The 23,877-nt window shown below is 54.1% G+C and overlaps 1 protein-coding gene across 6 annotated transcripts in view; it reads right to left on the bottom strand.

The window, feature by feature from the left end:
* Positions 1-23,877, bottom strand: part of Prkag2 (protein kinase AMP-activated non-catalytic subunit gamma 2) — a 261,535-nt gene that overhangs the window by 94,685 nt on the left and 142,973 nt on the right. The gene's annotated exons all lie outside the window — the stretch shown is intronic.

Here is a 23,877-nt window from a genome sequence, read left to right as displayed (position 1 = left end):
ATACTTAGAAATAGGGTTTCTGCAGACCAATCTCATGTTTGATAGTTAAGTACATAAAATTCTAAAGGAAAGTTTGAATTATGCAAGCCAAGCCAAAGATGTCTCAGACCTGGTCCAAGGGCCCCCCCTTGAAACTCGCGGCCTAGACAAGGAAGGGTCGACCACTGAGTCCCACGCCAGGTCTCCCGGGCCACTCCCGCTCACAGCCCCGGACCCGTGTGCACCTGCTCAGTGCCATCTGCCCTTCCCCCAGAGGGGCCTCCCCCTCCCCAGGCTCCACGCCCTCCAAACCCTCCCCGAACCTGCTGTCCTGTCTGCCCAGTCAGCCAACGACTGCGAGACACTTCAACCAATACGGTAGGTCTCCCCTCCCCAGCAAGCCCGCTCCTGGCTTTGGGCCAGGGTCCCTGCCCACACCCTTTGGCCCCCACAGCATCCCTTGTCCTGGCGCAGGGAAGGGCTTTGGCAAAACTGCCCCCTGCAGGAGGGGAAGGTTTGGGTCCTCCTCCTTCTCCACGCCTGAGTTGGGGACACACTTCCCAGGGGCAGCTTTGGAGGCGACCTATTTAAAGGAGCGTCCTTCCAGGGAACCCTATAATGTGGAGCAATGCCAACATTGAAAACACAAATGGTCCCTAACCCTCTTGAAAAAGAAAAGATCTTCCCCAACGGTCTAGAGAAGAGTCCTGTCCCCAGACCCTTTGGTACTGGGGAGGGAACACAGGGTCTCACCATGCTGGGGAAGTGGTCTACTACTGAGCTACCCCACCCCACAGCCTGCAGACCCTGTTCTGAGGTGGGGTGGGGGAGGGGGAGGGTGGAAGAGCAGGAAGATCTGCTACAGCTCGGCAGCTCTTTGTGTGTGTGTGTTGGGGGAGCTGGTGTGGGGTCACAGAAGGGATCCAGCCCTGGGCCTCCTCTGGGCCAGGTCCCAGCTGTGGGCACCAGTGCCCCCCATGATGCCCACAGAGTTGTGAGGAGTGTTGACTTTGGCCAAGGCAGGGGTGCCGGGGCCTTTCAGCGGGCTCTGCTAGAGGCCAGGGCAAGAAGGCTCTGGCACTGCATTGTTTGCAGGGCAAGCCAAGCAGGGCCTCAGACCTCTGGGGGCAGTGGCTGTCCTTCAAGGGCCCTGCAGAGACAGTAAGGGTGCCATCCTGAGCCTCATGGTCTGGCAGAACTGGCTGCTCCCTGGTGAGAGGCAAGCGGGAAAGTTCTGATCCTCGCTCTCTCAACTGGACCCCTCCTCTGGACAGACAGCCCCTTCCTTGGCGCTCCCTGTGGGCAGCTGTGTGGAACGTGGCGGGGCAGAACAGAATGGGAAGGGTCAGGGTGTACGGCCACCAAAACCTGTGCCACACTCACACCAGAGATCTGCAGCAGCAGCTCAGGGCCTGGGATCGTCACGTGCAGAGAAGGGCTGGCCCCAGGAACCTCTAAGTCCTCTGTGGCACCCATGGAAAGCACCTTGTCCATCCTCAGTCCAAACCTCCCTCCTGCTGCCATCTACCTAGGCCCAGCTCAGTCCTTCTGGCCCAAACCACGCCCATACGTATACTTCCAGAGGCCTGGGGGAATGTGAGCCTGTCAGAACCACGAAGGCGCCCCTTCTGTCCCGGGAGCTTCTTCCGCAGCCTCTCTGCACCCTTGCCAGGGCTCTGCACTACCACAGGGCTTTCAGAAGCAGAGCCCGGAGACCCAGGTACTCCTGGAGAGAAGAGGTTCAAGAAATCTTGGCCCCTCCGCATGGCAGTGGATGTCCCATGGGAACGTGACCAGCCTCCTTGTCCTTCCCATGCAACCCAGAGCGCTAAGAGCTGTCCACAGAGAATGAGGCTGTTCATAGTTTCGTAGAAGGGGAGAGGGTTTCATACAGTGTCCACAGGCCGCCTGTCTGTGTATGCCAACAGCGGCGCCCTGGGCAGGCTCCAGAAGCGCTGGGTGTCTCCAGGGAAGGGAATGACTGGCAGGGAAGGCGTTCCTTGGATGCCTTCCGTCACACACTGCATGTCACGGGTCTGTGTTACCTACTCTGGAAACGACTTTTCCAGACTCTGCTCTACAACTGAGCAGAGGGGCTGGTGGCACCAACGTCTCCCTGTGACACCTGCGTGTAGGAGCATACCTGCCTCCTGCTCTGTGTGTTCCCACCAGCTCACTGCGGTCTCAGGGTGGGTCCTCCCTCTGTCCGTCTGTCTGGGAGAAGACATCCCCCTTGGGACATTCTCAGGGAGGGAGCCAGTTACCACCTTGAGAGGGACTTTCCTACTGGAGGGAATGTGCTAGTTCTTTGGGTATAAAATGTCCCTTGACCAGCATAACTAGTTTGAAGAGAACGTGACCACGCAGCCTGCCCTCTGAGAGGGCTAAGCACAGCCACGGTCTCTGCCTCTCTTCCTGTCTTGACCTGATCCTGAGTGGGGAAGAGAGAAGGCGGGCTGGAGGCGGGGTGCACAGTCAACCTGGCTGGTCCACCTGGAATGAGGAGCACAGAGGGCTTTTCCATTTGGGGTGGACACTGCTTCTGGTCAGGCTGGACAAGCTCCTCTCTGAGTCTTCCAAGTTCACAAGGTGCTCCCCCGCCCCCACCCCTTCCTGCCTCTGCCCTGCCCCCTCCCAGAGTCACTGACTCCTGTGGGGAAAATGACATTCTGGACTAGAGAAGGGTCAGCATTGGTCAGCTTTCCGTCCCTGTGACAATACCTGAGATGACCGACTTAGTAAGACTCTTAGTGAGAGTCTCACGGGTTTGAAGGACTCAGTTTGCGATGGGTTGGTGCTGCTGCTTTGGGCCTGTGGTATAGGAGGAGTGTCAGCAGAGACACAAGAGAGAGAAGGAGGAAGAGACAGGGGTCCCAGAAGGAGGAAGAGACAGGGGTCCCACAATCCCCTTTGAAGGCGCAGCCCCAGTGAATGGAAGGCCTCCCACTGGGCCCCCCTCTTAAAGTTCTCATTGCCTTCCCATAGCACCAAGCTGTGGCCAAGCCTTTAACACAGGGCTGTCGGGGAACCTTCCAGATCCAAATTAGCAGAGGAGGAAGGGAAATTTGTGAGGGGAAGGGACAGGTAAAATGTCAGACCCAGGGCGAGGCTCAGACATGTTTGCATGAGGAATACGTGATGAGTTTAGGGGGACAGGTAAGAACCTTCTGGAATCCTGGGTCACTGAAATACCTTCAGGAGGGGCACAGCCCTGCGGCACCAGGCAAGCGCTCTCACACATTCTTGCTCCATCTGCACCCCAGCCCCCGACTGCGCTGATGGAGAAACTGGTGGCAAGAGAAGTTTGTTAATTAGTCCTTAGCAGGGAAGCAGCAGAGGTCACACCTGGACTCCCACTGTCCTGACTCCAAATCCCAAACTCTTCTTCCCACAATTCAACTGGAATATTGCCAAGAAAAGAATGCAAAGATATAAGGTCACATCTCGGCTGCGTTAACCCCTCTTCCAGAAAGTGGGGCTCCACAAGCCGACTGGAAGAAGAGCTGGAGAGGCAGCACCAGTGCTGTGGAAGGGAGCAGGCTCAGCGGGGAGAGAGTGGGCTTGGGACCCTCACACTTCTTGTGCAGGGGCGGCCATGGCAGGCAGGGCAGGCTTCCTCCATGTTGGTTGGAGGGTAGAGACAGATCAACAAGTAGGAGGCGTTCATCCATGTGGACACCATCTTTTCGGTAGGGGGACGCTGTCTTAGGAAAGGACCTTCCTAAGCTTTTTCTCTGTTTTGAATATTGGGGTCATGGTTAATAAATAAAAGGGGAAAGAAGGGTGATGCTGCTACAATTCCCAACTTTTAACCAGACCAACTCATTCCTTCCTGGTGGGGAACACTGTCAACTCAACTGGTGGGCAAGCTGTGTGTCTCCTGGGCACATCAGCCGCTCTCCAGCAGGGCCCGGGGCCAAGCTTGGTGCAGGTGTGGAAGAGGGATCCCACGGAAGTGAGCTGGACCAAGTCCCACCTTCATTACCGTCGGAGAAAATGGCACAAGAACAAGACCAAAGGCAGAGCCCGCACCATAATGCAGCAGCACTGACGTCAAGTGCCGTCACACGGGGCTGGAGTAAGAGCAGCCCGGAGGCCAGGAGGCTCACAGAGACACGGGAGGAGCCCGGCCTCCACCCAGTGTCACCCTCGGCACAGGTGAATTTCCTCAGGGCCCAGCAGGACTGGGTGGCAGCAATGACAACCTGAGAAGCCTCTTGGGACAGGCGGGTTCCCCCATTCGGCTTCTTCCGAGAAGGCATCCCCCTCCTCTGCTGCTTGAGGACTTTGTTCGGGGCTGCCATCCGCCCGAGCCGGAACAATGCTTTGATTCTAGCGGCAGCGCCAGCCCTGTGAATAGGCCCAGTGAGTGAACAGAAACTGCCCCTGGCAGCCGCACAGAACAACACGCAAGTGGCTCCAGACACCGGGGAGCCATGAGCTGGTGACTTCACAGGGCCTGGCTGGCCGAGCTGGCGGGAGCTGCGTCTGGAGAGAAGGGGGAGGAGCAGGGAGGACAGAGGTGCCACTGGACAGAAGCAAATACCAGCCTGCAGACGGAGAGCCCTGCAGGGGGACAGAGGGCTGGGTTTTAGAAGCCGCAGGCTCCGCCGCTGCGGCTGGCCACAGGCCCTTGAGCAAACCAATCCCAGCCTTAGGGGGAAAAGGCCAGGTAGCCCAGGGGCCTCACGTGTGCTCAGCCCCCTTGCCGTGCGGATGGAACGAGCCGGAGCCAGTGGGCCGCGGCAGACTGCTGGCGCACACAGGGCTGGGGCAGCGGAAAGGAGGACAACTGCGTGTTACTGGCTGTTGTTCCTACGGCTCGCAGAAGAGTAACTTCAGTCCCTCTGGGTGGGGCTGTCCTTGTGGGGTTTAGCCCGCTGACCACTCATTGCAGAGATGAGGGGGTCGGTGCTCCCAGTTTGAAGGGATGACAGGAGGCCTCCAGGGGACCATGAGGGGTGCTGGACAAAAGTGCCACAGCCAGAAAGACACAGTCCTCGCTGCCCAGAAACTATGCCACAGTTCAGAAGGGGCTCCGGCTGCCGGACACAGAACAGTCCCGGGTGGGACGGGCTGGGGTCCGGGTGGTGTGGCAGCACCGCGGCTGCTCGCCGTGTCTGCGGAGGATGTCTCTGCTCACGGAGGAAACGCTCTGCTTTCACCTTTCACCTTTTGCTTCCCCCCTGCCCTTCTGCCTGGTCATCCCTGCTCCTACCATGCTGCCCTCGCCCCAGGCTGGCTTTGGCAGCTCACCTTCCCACCCGCCACCCACCTGCCTGGGCGTCCAGCGACAGCTCTGTCCCTCACACTTCAGGCCTGGGTAGTGTGGACTCCTGCTCTTTCGTGTCCCTGGGTTTAAGCTTTGGCATTCCCTCCTACTGGCTCTGAAAATCCTGCCCACAGCTAAGTCCCTTCAGAATCGCTGGAGAGATGGACCCCGAGCCTGCACTCGGATCCAGGATGAGGACCGCCCAGGGAAGTGGAGGAATTGAGCTCTGCAGCCCACAGAGCTCCACTCAGGGCTCACTCGTGAGCAACGTGGTCCCGGACGAGTTAGCCCCGCTCAGCACCTCAGGTCTATATTTGAAAATGTGAGTTGCCCTTGGGCTCTTGGTAATGATGACCGTACAACACTGAGTGGTGTAGTATGTTCCAGTACCCCAGGGGCCAGTAACAGCAGACGCCATCTGAGGGGGAAAGACCTGGTTGCAGAAACCTGAGTCCATTTAGTGTTCCTTAGGGCAGGAGTTGGACACCCTGAAGTTCAATGTGGACTCACCTCCAGCCGACTCCAGACCAGTGGTCCCTCTGCCGTGTGCTATGAGTGATGATAAATGGCAACCCGACCTCTTTGGCAGGTTGGAGGCCTCTGGACAGTCCGGGGCATAGCAATCACCACCCAAGCCAGCGTCAACCAAGAATCTATTAGGAGGCCCTTCTTTTTTTTGGGGGGGGGGTGTGTCAATGCCAGGTCAAGGTCAGTCACTGGCTTTCCATCACTTAAAGACTGATGGTTTCAGAAATTTGGAAAGCTGCAGCTCACAATGGCCAGTTCCAAGTGCTACACGTTAGCTCATTCAGTAGCCTGCGCCCAGGATATGATGTCACATCAACCTTCAGGCCAAGCAGACCTGGGCGCTCCAGTCGAGTGAAGGGCTGCCCGTGACACAGGACGTCCACCGACCTGGGACTTCACTTAATTCTCTCTCTTCAGCCCACAACTGAGTCACTGGGACACTCTTCAAGATCACTTCTCCATCGCCTGCTTTAATGGCTGCGTCCCAGAAGGACCAAGGCTATTCTACCTGCCATATCCCCAGCCGGAGTGCATACTGGGGAAGGAGCCCCGCCATTGCGGAGGGCAAACATTTAGGCTTCATGACTCTTTTACACTCTTAAAAAATACGGTATTTATCTTAATGAGTAATAATCTTATCATCATTATTGGCAAATCATTTCTATTTTTAAATGTTCTCAGTTTTAATTGCTTTTTTTTTTTTCTTTTTTATTTGTACTGGGGATTGAATTCAGGGGTGCTTACCCACTGAATTACATCCCCAACCTTTTTATTTTTTATTTTGAGACAGGGTCTTGCTAAGTTGCTGAGGCTGGCTTTGAACCTGCAATCCTCCTGCCTCAGTCTCCCAAGCTGCTGGGATCATAGTCATGCACCACTGTGCCCAGCTCCCAGTGCATTTTAATAACAAACTAACATAAGGGTACTTATTGTCTGCCCTCTCCAAAGTCCTATTAGTGACTCTGGAGATATTGGGCCCTCGAATGTGCCCATGGGCTCAGCGATGGCAGCTGCAGCTGTTTCCTGCAGGGTCCCTGAGCAACATGCTGTGCTCGCCTCCCGTCAGATGTCAGGACATTCCCACCGAGGCCTGAGGTCGGCAAGATGAGGGTGCTCCAGGGCTGCTCAGCAGGTTGTTCTAGGTCACAAAGTGCATCCTTAGCGCCACCAGCTGTGGTGGTGAGTGTGGCTCAGGAGGGATTTGGATGACAGCCAGTCTTTGCCCCAATGGCAGGTCTCAAGCACCCTGGGACACACGCTGTGGCACAGGTTGCAGGTGCTGAGGTCACCTGAGCAGCAGCTGTGCCTTGTCTGTAAATTCCAAGGGGACTAGAGGTCACCACTGTCCACCCAGCACACTGGATTGCCTAGCTAGTGCTTGCTGGAGGGAAATTTGACCTGGAGTCATCCCCGGGCTCAACAGGGCAGGATATCCAAGAAAGGTCCCGGCAAGGGGAACAACCTGAGGTGGGAGCTCAGGAACCCCTTCACCCCTCTTCTCCCTGTGCTGCCTTCCAGCATAGGCCTAGGGCTTGGGAGAGATCACAGGCAGTCTTAGCCTTCCCTGATGGGAAGCTGTGTTATCAGAACACTTGGGCCAAAAACCGGGTGAATTCCAGGCTTGATCTTGAGGTCTGAGCATTGGGGTAGGGTTCTAGGCCCTTCTTGGTTTAAGGAACCAGTCCTGTCAGGTGAGAGCTGGTCTCTCTTTGGGCTTAGGCTTGACTTAGGGGGCACTAGGCTTCTCAGTCCTCGGTGACCAGTGACTTCACTGGGAGTGAAACTAAGTAGCCATTTGCTCTTGGGGAGGGTTTGGCTGACCCATGTGGAGTACATGTGTGGTCTGGTTTGGTCTCAGTCCCTGACGATCTGCTCTGAGGCTCTGGGTAGAAGATTCCTGTAGAGTCCCCACATTTTTCCCATTGAACTTTGAAAACTTTTTCTGCCTCCATCCCCCAAGGGAAGGTTTTGCTCAAAAACTTTGGTCCAGGCAGTCCCCACTCACCATCCTCACAGAGTGTGACCCAACATGCTGAGCAGAGAGTACCTGAGCCTCAGGGACCGTCAGGATGCACTCAGTCCAGCGTTCCCACGCCTGGCTGGGCATAAGAATCACTGGAGCTTTGAGAATCCACATTCTGGGCCCAGGAATCTGTTTGCTGAGGTTCTCCAGGTGTCTCCAGTGGAACCATCATTTCATCCAGCTCCCTCATGTTGCAGACAGGACTCTTCTGAAGCGGCTGCTAGTTCCCCAACCTGGGTGACCATGTGGTCCTAGGGCCATGGTGCTCTTCCTCCTAGCTCCCTCCTCTGAGACAGTGAATTCTCTTCTTTCTCACCTCCAAGCCTCTGTGTTCGGTCTCAGTTGGAAATCACCCTTCCTGCAGCCGGTGAGGGTCGCAGGCAGAGGCTTCCTCAGTCCTGCCTCGACCTGGATACCTCCACTTGTGCAACTGCTGGCCAGCTCTCCGAGCTCCCCTGTTCCTTCCCAGCTGGCTTTGAAGCCCTGCTCTGGATGCTGCAGAGTCGCCTGTTTCCTACAAGACAATTTTCTCATCCTTCTCTCATCCTCCCTACCCTACCTCCCCAGCAGGGCCCCTTTCTCAGGGGCGGAGTATGTGAACTCTCAAATCAGACCCTTGGACAGTCCAGTGGCTTTGGTGCTGGCCCTCCTTCAGCTCACAATTCATGTAGTCATTTGGACTAAGGTTTTGGGCTGTAAGTTTGGTTATAGGCACTAAGAATGTTTTACAACCTTTTATAACTGAAACTATTCAAAATATGTTGGAAAACATCTGAGTCATCTTGGAGTCAAAGTGTTATAGTAATACAGAGGGTGAAAAATTTTCTCGTATTAAAGAAAACCCGAGCTTCTTTAAGAATTTTTTCTCCCATCCAAGTACTAAATAGGCCCAACCCTGCTTAGCTTTCAAAATCAGGCACACTTGAGGTGGTAAGACCCGAACTTGGAACATTTCTTAGGGTTCTTATTTTCCTAGGAGGAATTCAGGGGGAAATGGTTTTATGGGGCCTTGTGCAGTCAGTACTGTTTTGCACCTAGTTAGTTAATAGTTGGAGCAAGCATGTTAATGTTTTGCATGGGTAAACAAATAGAAAAAGAGGTGGGGAAGGATATGGGAATCTTGCAGGGTTAACTCTTGGTCAGTCCCAGCAACGTGGTTTTGGTCCCTGTGGTCCACCCTGGCTGTTGGAAGAATTGTACCCTTCATGAACTCCCCTGGAGTTCAGAGGCCCACTTCATGGACCCAATGTCACCTTGAATACTTCACTGGGGTGAGAGGGAACAGCCCATGAGCATTTGGAAGTTGAAGACAAAAGGCAATCCTCAGGGGAAGGGAGGAGAGGAAAAACCCATCAGTAGCTTTGTAAGAGAGAGATTCTGGAACAAACAACTTCCTGTATGAAATGGCAGTATGGGTCAGATCTTAAATGTCCCCAAAGGCTCACGTGCTGAAGGCCTGGCCCCAGCTATGATGCGGTGGTGGAACCTTTAGGATATAGGGCCTAGTTGAGGAAGTCAGGCCCTCGAAGGATATATTGGGACCCCAGGCTGTTCCTCTCTCCCTCTTCCCAGGCACTGCCTCCAGGGGAGCAGCTTTGCTCTACCATGTGCTCCCTGCCATGATGTTCTGCCCAAGGTGATGGACCAGAGACTGAAACCTCTGAAACCTTGAGCCAAAATAAATCTTCCTCCTTTAAATTGACCTATCTCAGGTATTTGTCACAGCCATGGAAAGCTGACTAACACAAATGTTTTCTGAAAAATAGTGTGTTGAAAATTTGTTAGTGAAGTGGAGATGTTAGTACATCAGTCTGCCCCGGTTATTAGTATTTGTGGAATCACAAATGTGACAGGCGTCATTTGGTGCTGCTAGATAATACTGCTGGATACACTAGAATCTGGAATGTTCCATAGAGAGAATCAAGGGGACAGATCAAGGGCAGAGATCTTAGGGGACCAAAGGCTCATCATCTCCTTTTACCTTGGAGGAAACGCAGGTTCTAAGAGGCACAGTGTTAGCCCCGGTTCATACCAGGTCCAGAACAGGGACGTGGCCCCGACCTGGGTCTTTAGGCCCCGAGTGCAGCGCTCACGCTCTGTGCCGTGAGAGCTTCAGGCACTGACTTTACAGCCATCGTGAGCCTGAACAACAAACAGAGAGATTTTGCACAGGTCAAGGCCGACGGTTGTTTGGGAGCAGAGGGCCTTGTGATGGGGTTGCGTGGGCCACGCTCAACCGCACGCATGTGGGAGGCAGCTGGGGTGGGCGCAGTTTCCAAAGGCACGGTGGGGAAGATGGCATGAGCTGTTCCGCACCGTTTGTCCTAGCCACAGGATTAATAACGGTGGTGTCCTTCCAAGCGTGTACACGCGGTTGCTGGACAGGTGTCCCTGCAGCAACATTTCTGCGTGAGGTTGTGGTGCCCGTGCATAAGGTTATGGTCCTGGCCGAAGTTTTGTGATCACTCTTGCTACCAAGCGCACACGAATGAGCTCCCCTCCTTTGTAATTTCCTGGCTTTGTTATTATTTTTGCTAGGGGTTTGACACAAGTGACTCCACTTTGATTCTGAGAACTTGCACACCATGGAGTGTCCACGGATACGGTTCACATGGGCAGTGCACGTGTCCCTGCTGATGGGCCTGGAGGCAGAGGTGTGTAGGGGTATGGTGGGGTTGTGGGGCTGCAGTGGGCAGCCTCTCCAGTGTCCAGCTGTCCTCCACACCTGGGCTCCTCCCAGAGCCACCACCAGAGTTTGCCCCGGGTGTGGTGGGGTGGCGTGGTGGGCTTTGAGGTGGACACGTTGGGTTTAGGAGGGGCGGGAAGAAGAGGAGGAGCTGAGGCAGCTCTCAGCTTCCTTCCCAGGTCAGTGAAGTGACCCTGAGGTCAGCACTGCGGATTTCCTCCTCCCTCATTAATGCCAAGGTGCCCTGCGGGCAGGGGAAGACTTTGTGGCATTGGCCACCGGATGGGGCCAGAATTTTTCTGGGCAGGAATCCCCCCAGGTGTCCTGCCTTGATCAGATGTGTCCTTAGATGGAGACAGGATTTCTACACACGTTCAGAAAAGCTCTTCTAACCTCAGTGTCTCTGAGACTCTTGTTTAGAACACAGTCTCACTCAGGCAGATTGCCCCAGCAAAGCCGGCCTGTCCAGAACATACAGGAATCTGACCAGGAAGACTGCAGATCTGACCTGAGGGTAAACTCGGAGTTAACTCTGCTGAGATGGGACCAGGGGGAGGGTCAAGTGACCACCAGTCCCCAAGGCACGCCGCTTCCAGAGTTCCTGCGCTGACCAGGGAGCTCAGTGCCAGGGCTCCCTCACAGACCCTCTTGGAATTCCTGGCATTAACCACATGTTTATTATTCTAGGTCCTGGGGAGACTTCCCTAGAGACTGGGAAAGAAGTGGTTCTTCAACTGTTTTGTGTCCCAGGACTCTCTGGAAATCTGAAGAAATTCATAAACGAACCACTGTCCTCGAATTCCTCGCTCGCTCTTTCTGAAATAACTTCAGGGCAGTTCCGATTCCTAAAGTGAGATTTTCACATTCCGAGGGGTCTCACAACGTGTCATGGCTCCTTAACCCCCCGGGAGGACAGGTTCCCACTGTGCCAGCTTCTAGGGGGGACTGCACCAAGTTCTGTAGTCTGAACCCCCAAACCCAGAAATCTCCAAGGAACCATACTGGGCGGAATCAGGGCTGAAGACCAGGCGAAATGAAAAATCTGTGCAATAGCCAAATCCAGACCACGCCTAACTGGGACCTTTCCTGATGAAGTTTCCCGGGCATGCTCTTTAAAATCGGAAAGTGCACCTTGAGTTTTTCCTGTGCTTTCTGCTATTTGGCTATTTGAATTTGCTCAAAACCTGTGGTGGCAGCTCCTCCCCCACCCCTAGACTGTGGGAGCCGCTGGTCCTTGAGGGGGCAGCTCCACCAGCTGGGCCCCAGGGGACCCACTTTGGACTCCTTCCTGGGCCACCAAGCTTCACCTGGAGCGACTCTTGGATCACCCCAGCCTCCAGGCTCTGGTCTCAGTACAGGTGAGAGGAACGTGGAAGATCCAGGAGAGCTTGGAGTCGCGCACCCTCCCTGGTGCGTCCTGGCCTTTCTAGGTTTGGGGCTCTCTCTCTGTGTGGGCGTGGTGGAGCGAGGACCACAGCTCCCAAACTTCCATGTGGGAACACCACCCTCAACGAAGCAGAAGGAGGAGGCCAGGGCCAATTTTGAGTGTCCTGCTCAGCTCCCCCTGTGGTTCCCTCTCCCTGGTAGGCCAGGTGGTGGCCGGCAGCCAGTCTTGGGCATTCCCTTCCAGGGTGCTGGCTGTAGCTGGTGCCGTGGGACTCTCCTGAGGCTCTGTTGACTCAACACATCATCTGACACCACCCCGTCAGGCTCTCTGGGTGTGAGGTGCCAGTGAGACGGCCGGGGAGGCCGGGAAAGCGTCCAACTGTCACTTCAGTCCCAGAACTCGTCTCCATGGCTCTGATCTGAGAGCTCAGCTCCCCTCATTCACACCAGAAAGAAAGAGACCGTGGGCTGTGCTGGGCATCTGCCTGCAGCGATTAGTGGGTCAGAGTCTCCACGGAGCCGGCAGGAGAAGTAGGGAACTGCCAATGAGGGAGTCACGTGTCTCCCAGTGGAAATGAGGGTGTTGGCTGCATCCTTTCCAGAACAATCCAGAACCTCAAACCCAGGATGGACCTCGGACCCTCAATCTGACAATCAACGTGGGAGTTCAGGGTCATAATAAAAGAGTACAGTACCATGGCAGAATTTTTCCTGGTGTTTTTAGTAGAGAGGTAACAATTCAACCAGAAGGAATGGGCAAAGGACCCACCTTTCTGGGGTGCCTGGAATTCCTGATGCTTCCAGGCACACACCCACCACCACTGATCGAGTCTGACTCATGGAGGGAGGACTCAGGCTGCTGTGTGCAGGATTTCAGGGCCTGGAAAGTCCCCGTGCCCTTCCACACACCTCTCTCGATGACCTGGCCTCCCCTTTCTTCACTGGTTTTACCTGGAAGGTTCACACCTTGCTAGTGTTGGCTACCCTGATGGAGGCTGGCCCTGATGCTGTGCACAGTACACAGAAGGGAAGCAGCAACTGGGGGTGGGGAAGGGGGGTCTCCCAGATCTAGCAGGACTGTTAGTACGTGCTGCCTGCACACGATTTCCTCTCGAGCGCTTATTTCTCTGGGTCTTCAGGATTGGAAGTCTAGGTTAAGGCGGTGGAATTTCCCCATTGATCTTCTGGTTTGCTGCAAGGTCCAGCATCTATTGCTAACCAAGCCCATCTTGGGCAAAGCTTTTGCTGGCTTCTAGGGTGGGCTGCTCTTCTTTTTAATGCCCTTCACACATTCCAACATTACAAAGTTATTGTGCATTGTGGTTGTTTCACTGTGTGTCTTGTTTCCCGCACTGGGCATGGACAGTTGTGAGAGTCATTTATTGCTGTACCTCCTGTGTGGCACAGTGCCTGGCACACAGTCCCTGCATAGGAAACGTGCCATGCTCATGTGGGACACCTTTGTTCACCAAATTACCAGTTGGCAGCATAGCCCATAAAATAACAAATGGATAAACAGCATTTTATCAACATTTAAAACTTAAACTCTTCAAAAGACATGACTAAGAAAATGAAAAAAGACAAATGGTGGGGAGAAAATATTTGTAAATCACATAAGTGATAAAGGCCTTGGACCCAGAATATATAAAGAGCTATCACAACTCAATAACAAGGAAAAAAACAAAAAGTGGACAGAAGATTTTAAACAGACACTTCATAGAAGAAGATACACATATGATAAAAAAAGTTCAATACACATATGATACACATATGATAAAAAAGTTCAATATGATGAAAAATGTTCAACATCATTAATCAGTAAGAATGTGCCACTAAAAACCACAGGAAGACACCTACACACCTGTGAGACCAGCTAACCTTAAAAGTTAAACGTCAAACACAAACATTAAAAAATCAACAACACTAAGTGCTGGTGAGGATTTGGACAATAAATCACTGGTGGGAATGCAAAATGGTACAGTTACTTTGGCAGATGATAGTTTCTCATGGGTTAAACATATATCTACCACATCACCCAGAAATGGCATCAGAGAAGAAATGAAAACAAGTTTGCACAAAAACCTGAATGCAAATGTTCATCAGGGCTTTATTCATAGTTGTTCCAAACTGGAAACAACCCAAATGTCCTTCACCTGGTGCATCCATGCCTAGAATGCCCCTTGGTAATAAAAGGGAAAGATAATGATATAAGCAGATACATGGGTGAATCCCAAATGCAGTTTGCTAAGTGAAGGAAGCCAGAACCCAAAGGCTCTAGACTCTGTTTTCCATTTTTATGATGGTCTGGGAAGAACAAAACCGCAGGAGGCAGAAAAAGAGATCAGTGTTTGCTGAGGATGCGGGAGCTGGCCATGAGGGGTACACGGGAACTCTAGGGGTGATGGAGCTCTTCTTTATCTTGGTGGCAGTGGGGATCATGCAACTATGTTCGTCAGAACCCTCAGAACGGAACGGTAAAAGTGAATTTCACTGTCTATAAAGTGCCCCTCGATGGTCCCAACTTTCACAAGTGTGCTAACGTGAGTTGGGGGCTCGTCTACGGAGTAGAACAGTAGAAGCCCTGCCTGGGCCCAGGGGCAAGACCTGCTCAAATGAAAGCAGCAGCCAGGGTTCCTCTCCTCCGGTCCCAAAGTCACCTCCTGGAGGGGACAAAGTGGAGCCCCTGCTGGGGGCAGGGGTGAGTTTCTCCGCTCTGGAAGCCCTGGAGCCTCAGAAGCCGGGGTGCTGTCACTCAGACCCCTTCATCTGCTCCCGAGGACAGCAAGTGCCCAGACAGCCTGTGCTGTTCCACCATGGGAAAGGCCGGGACATCTGCGCCCAAGGCAGGCCGCTGCCCGGAGCCTGAGCGCTGGTATGTTGGCCTCCCGTCTGTGGCACTTTGCTCCGGCAGCACAGAGGCCACGGCACAGGAGCAGCTGCTGTGTTGACCACAACTGTCTGTTATTTCTCAGGCAATTATTTTGTGTTTAAATGCACACGACAGGCATCGCACCGTCCTGGCCCTTGTGAAGGACACGGCTCAGTGGCACTAAACGTGCTCACCTTGCTGTGCAGCCACTATGCCACACCCGAGTCAGCATCCCCCAGGCGGAAACTGACCACAACGCACCAGCTCCCACCCCCGCCCCAGCCTGGCACCCGCTATTCTACTTCATGTGTCTGTGAACCTGACCACCCTAGGGACCATCAGAGTGGCGTGTTCCATGTAGCAGGCTCTTCCCCAGGAATTCCCTTCCTCTTTCAGACAACGATACTGTGTCCCTCTGTACATGGTCACGGACACAATGTGCTTTCTTTTAAAATTCCCTCCTGGCTTTGCCTCTGCTCCACTATTGCTTTGTCCTTCCCGGGAGACTGCCAACCCTACCAGTTCCACCATCCTCCTCTGTGGCCACAGGCCAGGGCCCAGCACAAGGAGCAGCTGATGGACACACTGCTCCCAAACATTTCCTGGGGACACCCCCAGTCCCATTAGTCAGGAGCTGTCTGTCTTAGCTGTGCCAGTGCTGGTGACTTCCTTCTGGTCTCTGGATGTGTAAGAAATGCCAGGCCATGGTCACGGGACGCGGGACGGGTCAGCGGGCCTGAGGCGGGGCGGGGGATCGGGGGAACGTCAGACATTCTTGTCTTCCCACAGCCAAGTTTCCGACGTGCTTGCTGAGAAGCCCTGCCAAGGGTAATGTGACATTTACATGACACCCGTGGGGCTGTCTTGGTGACATAACAGGAGAGGGTGGGGTGTGTCCCTGGGCATAGAGCCTGCAGCTCCACACAGTCCAGTGACTCTGTGTTGTGTAAATTAAAGCGCTGGTCACCTGTTCCTCCTGGTCACAGCTTAAACCTGCTCCCTCTGCCCTGACCATAAAATCACAAAGTCTGTCATCCCCAGCCTGGGTGCTTCTCCACCTTCCTTTCTGGTCTTCTTCCAAAGAAAGCCATGATGAAACACCCGTCGGCCGCCTTGTGGGGAGAGGACAAGCGGGAATGCTGGTGGGCACCGGGGCCTTCCCGTGCCTGAGCTCACGCAGATGCTCACTGGCGGACGCGCTGGGCAGCCTTGTGCTGGACGCCAGCCGGGGCTGGAATGCCCGGTCCCTGCCCTCCTTCAAATTATTTTGCAAGGCCTCTAGTAAACTTAGCGCTATTGCTAGTTAGGGTGATCTCCACCTGGGCCTCAGTTAATGATGGCGGAAAAGGACTAACAGATCAGAGCTCAGGAAGGAAGCGCCACCACGGGCTTTAAAGCCTGTGTGAAGGTAGCCGTCTTTGTGGTGTCTGAGCAGAAGCTGTAATGTGGGGCTCCAGCCTGGTTCTAGGCCTGGGTGCGGGGACCCCTGATCTGCAACCTTGAAAGCAGACCCACTCGGCAGTTCTCATTCCCTCTTGAGAGTTGGAAACCACAGCACTGGCTCCTCCAGACAAACGGCACAGGATTCCCTGGGGGGAGGAAGTTAGTGTACAATAATGTTTTGACGTCCGCCAGCATCGTACAACCCTGAAGATGGCCTTCAGGGCTTTGGCCTCACATTGGAGCCTCCTCCCCAGCCCTGCCAGGGCTGCTAGGAGCTTGGCAGGCCTTTGTTCTAGTTCACCCCCGAAATCCCTCCTCCTCCTCTCTTTTCCTTTAACATGCAGAGCATGACTGACAAGGTGCAGCCACACTAACTGTGCTTTCGGAGGAAACCCTTGAGCACCTGACCCTGCTCATTGCCACGGTGCACAGCCCGGGCAGGGGAGCCACCAGCACCAACAGCAAGCTGTGTGGGGAGAGCACGGTGCTGCCCAGCTGGGGATCTCACCCTGGATGTGGTGAAGGAGCTGCTCTGGGGGCCTGTAGCAGGTAGGAAAGTGGGGGCCGTGGGGAGTAAAGCCTGGCCTTCTCTGCAGGGTCTGGCCTGCATGTCATCATCCTGAATGTCATGGCTCCTCTGACTCAGAACTAGGACCTCTTTTCCTGGCCTAAACTTTCCCCTGCTAACAGGAAACGAACTAGCCCCCCAATTACGAAGGGTTTCAAGGTGTTCCTCCTCTACTTCACCTTCCACCTGCCACATCCAACTTTCAAAATCACAGGGTCTTGCATTTTAAAACTTTGGGCTGGTTTTAAAACCTTTGAAATCTTCATTTGAGACACAGGGGCAGGTGGGACTGGGGCAAAGCTCAACTCTCCTTTCGAGTTAGGTAAAATCGAACGCACCAGAAGAAAAGGGTGGAAAGGGGCAGGCGGAAGGCAAGGGCCGGGCAGAGGCCACCGGGCTGTCTCCAGCACAGGTCCCCAGGTTGGGAAGGCCAGAGTTGCAGGCTGCGGTGGCTGAGCCGGGCAGCTCTCCCACTCTGAGGAAGGCCTCCTTGGAGCCACCTACAGGCTCGGCATCTTGTTCTGGCTCACTGGCCACTGATGATTTGTGGGAGAGATGAAAAAATGGGCTGGCTGTCCTTGGGAGCTTCCAGACCCAGGGTGCGGTGCAGGGTGGGCTGCAGACCAGGATGTCTGGGTTAGTGGGAGGAAGGGCAGGCAGGGTGGGCAGGGGAGGGGCTTCAGCCTGGAGCTTCCCTGGGGAGGGATGCAGAGTCCATTCTCCAAAGACTTGTGAGAACCAGCCAACAAGGCCCCCCATGAGCAACCTGGGAGACAAGTAGGGAACCGGGGCCCAAAGTGATCAGAACACAGCATGGTGCAGCTGCTCATGGGGACTTGACTGGCAGGGACTGGGGCACTGACAGGTGCACTCAGGAGCACAGAAGGTGGCAAGCTCTGGACTGAGCGTGCAGGGTGACCTGGCCAAAGGGCCACAGTAGTCCCCCTGCGGAGAAACAGCCAGAGCCTGAATGAACCCTGGCCTGGGGTGGCAGGTGGACGATGTGAGGGTCGAGGGAGGGGAACCCTGGGAGCCCCCAATTTCTGGCTTAGATAGTTGGATGGATACTGATGCCCAACATTCATGGGTTCCTCAAATGACAGGATGACCTCTGACTGCTGTGGGCAGAGGGCAGGGATCCAACACAGGGTGAGGGTGGGAGGGACAGAGGGTGGGGCAGGTGTTGGAAGCAGCATCCTGGAGAATCGATTCCTAGCCCAGAAAATGCCACAAAAGTGGAGTTTCTCTGCACCTAGCCTGCTCACCTCATTGACCCAACAGTTCAAGGTCACCAGAGTAGAGAGAGATGCGCACAAAGGGTCCTGGCAAACCCGAGCTCCGAGGAGCGTGTCTGCAGCCTCTCACCTGGTCCCACAGGCGTGGGCGTGTGGGTGGACAGTGCATTCAGGGGGTAAAGCAGAAGGATGTGCGGGTCTGGGTGCTTTTCTCTCTGACCCCTGTGAAGTGGATGCTGGTGATGCCCGTGCCTTAGGTGCTGCCCACCTCTGAGTTCTGCAGCTGGGTGGGCATGCCCTAGGCACTGGCCACTTCCCACTTTGCCAGAGAGTTTCCTTTGGTGCCTGGGAGCTCTAGGCTACCTGCGGGGGTTGAAAGTCCCCTGGTTCTCTGTCCACCATGGGATAATTCTGAGGCATATTCAGCCCATAAGTCAAAAGGCACCTGTGAGTCTGAGCTCCAGGTGACCATACTGGCCACCCTCTTAGAGCGGTGTCTTTATGGACTTTTCTTGCTCTCTGTCCCACTTTCCCATTCCCTCAATGTACTTACTGGGGTCATCTCCCAAACAAACCCCCCACCCTGACCCCTGTGTCCAGGACCACTTTGGAGGGAACCACATCTACAGCAACAGAACAGAAGCAGCGAAACCGGCGCCGACCCCTTGCAGTCCTGTCCAGACACCTGGGTCTCGGCCCTTGGACCCCCTCCATAGCACCCAGAGATGGACTGTGATCTCTATGAAGACCCATCTATCTCTGCAAGAAGTTCCTGCAGTCGGGTCCTCTCATTGACTGGTCACATCCACTACAGTGCAAACGAATGATAAGTCTAAGTGGTCACCAGCAGTGTTCAGTGAGAGAGTGAAGGAAATGACAGCATCATTAGAATCCTTCCAGAAACCTGGGGTGATGACCCCAGGTGCCAGATGACGTCTGGGGCCACCCTTTCTTCTCCTCTACCCTGCCAAGCTGTGTCTCCTTGACACTTGAGAAACCAACTGATCAAGTAATAAGGACAAGCTGGCAGCAGTTCCTATTCCTAGGTAGGGTCTGTGTGAAGTTACTGAAAAGCCCCCGCAAGGCTGCCCGCCTTCCCTGATGGCTGAGGCCTAGGAGACACTCACTGCTGCTGGTGCCTCGTGGTTGGGGTCAGGTTACTATCTCAGGCCCTGCTTGGAGCCATGGGGAGATTGGGAGACAATGGGAGATGGGCAGAGGCTCCATCGCTGGAGCTGAGTCGACTTCCCCTCACACGGTGGCAGATGTAGGGGGACTTCCTTCCTGTTGGATGGATATGTGTATGTGTTTTGGATTAAGAAATGGCAAAGGGCCCTTTCACACTATTTTTGCTCTGAAATCAATCAACTAACCAATGAGACAATAAGCACTTACTGGGTACCTACTGTCCGAGTAAGTATTTGGAAAGGGATGTGAAAAGGCATAGCCATAGTCCCGGGCTTGGGATGACAGCACCGCGCCAGGGGATGGAAAGAACCATATGAATCCGTCAAGTCATCATGTGAAATGCTTGTGATGAAGCAACACTGAATCCTCTTTGGAAAAAGAAAAGGTGCTCATAAAGAAAGGAAAATTAAGTAGGGTAAGAAGCCTGGTACCTAGAAACTGCTGTTGGTTCGGAGGATGGAGTGGGAGAGGCGCGGGGGAGGGTCTTGGAAGCAGCTGGTCTTGGAGAGTGGGTAGAATTGGGGTACAATGGGGGGTGGCAGGAGAGCAGACAAGCAAGAGGTGGTCGAGGGACAGTGGCCTGCTGTGCAGATTGTCACACAGTGGTCCTCCCAAACTGCGGAAACAGGAAGCCTCAATAGGAGACTTCCAGACCTGCTGATATTTCGCTCATACAAGATTAATGAACTAGCTGCCCTGAAATCTCGCAGTGCAGCTGAGCAATGTGGCTTTTGTCTTAGTACTTAGTAGGAAACAGGTCCTGGAATAATCATTGCAAATGATGTTTTCTTCTCCCACAAGGGCAGTGTGAGGTGACTTTTATCGGCTCCCTCTCCAGTACCCAAATATTTTAAGCTCAATGAGTAGGGAAGAGACATAAGCTAGGCTCTGTGCTGGGTGCTGGGAACAGTGAGCAGAACTGAGAGCTTAGAGTTTTAGACTCTGCTTCCAGGGTGTGATCTGAGGACTGCAGTCAGGACTGCCAGGCTGTGGTCCCTGAACCTGCCCTTTTGCAAATGCCCCCAGTGACTCATTCCTGTCAGCTTGAAAGAGACAGCTGTAGGCCAGGGGGCCAGCATTTTACCAGGAATCAGAATTCTCTGCTTGCTCGTTAAACTGCAGATTTTCAGGCCCCACCCCAGAGGCCCAGATTTCGCAGTTGGGTGAACATCCAGCAACTTGTTTTTCTAACACGTCTCCGGGTGACCCTGAGGTTGCTGAGATCCACACCCCACCCCAGGGTCACCTGCTCTAAGAGGTCATCTGTGTTCCAGGTAAAGACTGGGACTCTCTGGGCCACATGTCCCAGGCCTCAGGAGCAGCTTGCTAAGCAGCATCTGGGCCACAGCTGCTTCTATTTCCACAGCGGTCAGCTCCATCCAGGGAGTCAGGATTTGTGATGAGCCCCAGGTGACCCTCACACTTGTCCAGACTGTTTAGAGAGCAAGCATCTACACCTAGTCCATCCAGCCTGCCTAGGGTCACACACCTTGCCCTGGGCATTTCCAAACAGGCCAGGCCACAACGCATGCCAGCAGCCTGGACCGGCTGGCGGGCACACCCTGCACACTGCATGCCCATCCGTGCCTGTCTTCTTCCCTCCTCTGGTGGGTGGGAGCCGGCCCCCTCCCGACTCCCACTCCTCAGGGTCTTCGGTTTAGGGCAGCCTTGTTGCAGCCTGTGCGTGACACTGGCCTGGGCTGGAGTCACTGGGCCAAGGGTGCCACTGAATATAAATGCTGGCTAGAGCTCTGCTGTTCCAGAGGCAGCCACTAGCCACATGGGGCTAATTAAATAAAATCAAACACCCAGTTTTCAGTTGCTGTTATGGGTTGCGTTGTATCTCCCCAAAAAGATACACTGAAGTCCTCACCCCCAGGACTTGCAAATGGGACCTTATTTAGAAATTGGGCCGCTATTGCTGTAATCAATCTGAGATGAGGTCATACTTGATTACCCTAATCCAGTGACTAGTGTCCTTATGAGAGGAGGGAAATTTGCACACAGACTCCTAGGGCAGAAGGCCAGGTAAAGGTGGAGGCAGAGGCTGGAGTGCTGTGGCTGTGTGTCAAGGAACTCCGAGGCTTGCCAAGAAGCCCCGGGAGCTAGGGGACAGGCAGGAGCAGCTTCTTCCCCAGAGCTACAGGGGGACCCATGTTCTGACACTCTGGTCTCAGACTTCTTGCCTCCAGAACTGTGAGGCCACGGTTCCACGGTTCTAAGTCACCCCGTGGGTGACACTTAGTTGCAGCAGGCCTAGGAGCTGATTCCACTGCACCATCCGTGTTTCTGGTGCTCAGTTGCCAGTGGCACCCTGTTAGGCAGTACAGATATGGAACACTTCTGTTCCGCAGACTGTTGGAGAGGACAGTGCTCCGTAGCCCGTACTTTATAAGAGGCAAAGATGAACAGATTTTCAGAATCAGTCATTGGGTTAGACCCACCTCATCTACAGTCTTCATATCCTTGGTCCTGGTCCCTCACCATCAAAGCAAAATCAAAAGGTATTTGACCCTTGGCCCTGACAAGGGGGAGCAGAACTTGACATTAGGCCATCGTTCTCATCCGTGTGGATAGGAGGTGGCCTGGGGGCAGGTCTGAACGTGAATCCGAGCCACAGCACGAGCCCCTCGAGCATCCTTGCGGGGCTGGCTCCCTCTGCTCGTCTCCTTGTCTTTAATGCCGGCTCCTCTTCTCCCCCCATCTGCTCAGGCACTGCCACATCCACTCTGTGCACAGACAGTGCGACTTTGAAGTTTAACGCTCACTTGTTAATAATTCATTCCATGGGGCGGAGGCATCCACAGGCCCCAGAGTCCCAAGTTAAAATGCTCTCAGGAGAAAGCACCCTGCCAGATTCTTGGATAATAAGACTTGAGCATGAATTAATTATCCGTGAAGTCCCAGGGGACACAGAACCCTAGGTTGGCAAAGTTTTGACTGGGGGTGGGGTGATGGAATAGGGGAGGACCAGAGCCGGCGGGCCTGGGTGCCAGAGCTGGGGGTGACATCTGGAGACCTCAGAGCAAATGAATGCTGGAGTGCCGAGGGCGGTCTGCCCCCAGCCCCCCGACGCTGGGCTCCGCTCACCTCTCCAGGGACTCCTCCTCTTTCCGGCCCAGCTCCAAGCAGCGCACCAGCCTGCCGCCTCCCTCTGGCACCCACATCCTCTGGCTCGAGTGCCATCACACGTGCTTTGACTTACTCATCAGTGGGTGCCAGAGGCAACCAAGGAGAAAGGAAAAGAGGGCCTCTCTGCTCTGTGCCTTCTGCTTGCAAAGAGACTTCAGCTGCTCTGAGCAGGAAAATCTGCTCTCAGACTCTTCTGGCTGCTTCTCAATGTGATTCCAACTTACTTCACCGATGGCAAAAGAATTGGCGCTCCCCCACCCCCAGGGTCTCGTCCGAAGACAGGGATTCTCCTTGCTATGGTCGCAGGCCTGGTGGCAGCTCACACCCCTCAGTCATACCACGGATGAAATTCACCCAGAGAACTTCCTTCCTCCCACGGCATCTCGCTGCTTGTGTTACAAAATGTTTTATCAGGAGTGTTAATACAGAAAAGCACACAAAACACGAGTGAGAGCATCACGCAAAGGGACATTGCTGCCCACCATAAGCCCCCTCCAGGCTCCCCGCCATGCGCGAACCACCTCCTAAGATCACGGCCACTGCGATTCTAACTATGTGCGTGGGTTTTGCCTGCTTTGGCATTTTATGCACATGGAACCATACTGTTAGTATGCTTTGACATCCAGCCTCTCTTGCTTGACATTGTGAGATTCGGCTCTACCACACACAGTCAGAGACTGTTCATTCATGTTGACATAGAATAGCCCACCACGCAAATTTACCGCCGTGTCTTTTTCCTTTCTGCTGCTATAGGCAATTGTTTCCACTTTGGGGGTATTGTGGATGATCTTGGAACATCCAACACATGTGTTCACAACGACTGCCGCTTGCTTTCATTTGCTGTATTAATTCAGTGCAAAAGATATTACAGGGAGAGGAGGAGAGGGGAGGAGCCTAACTCTGGGCATCTGTGGGACATGTCCAGGGTGCTGGGCCTGTGTGGCTAATGCCGTGCTCATAGACCTGTGAGTAGGTATTTGCGACCCTCTGCACTCCAGGGATGCCCAGGCGCCGGGGAGGCGGGGGAGGGCTCACTGCCCAGGCAAGCCCAGCACGATGAGGCTGATAAGCAGCAGACCAAGGTGGGACAATTCCAAAGTCTGTGATTTCTAGGGCAGAGCATGTCCCCAAACACATCCATGTGGGACAGCTCTGCCCCGGCAGCTTCAGAAACAGGAAAAAACCCTGAACTGAGCAGAGTTTCTTTGCTGTGTCAGACACCGTGTCCCGAGAGAGACACCACTGAAAGCACTGCAAATGCCGAGCACATTTGTGACGATTAGCAGGGTGATGAGGATTTTCAATATCGGGATAGAATGTAAATGCAACTAGGTTGAGCTTTTGGTGGCGTGGCTCAGGAGCACTGGAGAGCTGTAAGAAGCCACCAGGTCATCGAGCTTTGGAAACACCTCTGATATCAGAGTTGGATGAGAACGTCAGTTTTCCCTTTCATTCCGACTGATAAGAGAAAAGCCCATTTCCTTTTGAGCAACGCCAAGAAAACAAGAGATTATTGCGTTTGTTCCTTTTCTCAATCTGGCCATAAAACACACGCTCACAGATGTACA

Source organism: Sciurus carolinensis, chromosome 8 (assembly GCF_902686445.1).
Source record: "Sciurus carolinensis chromosome 8, mSciCar1.2, whole genome shotgun sequence".
In the NCBI taxonomy this organism is placed as follows: domain Eukaryota; kingdom Metazoa; phylum Chordata; class Mammalia; order Rodentia; family Sciuridae; genus Sciurus; species Sciurus carolinensis.
Note: the sequence above shows the minus strand (reverse complement) of the source record. Positions and strands in the feature narration are given on the sequence as shown.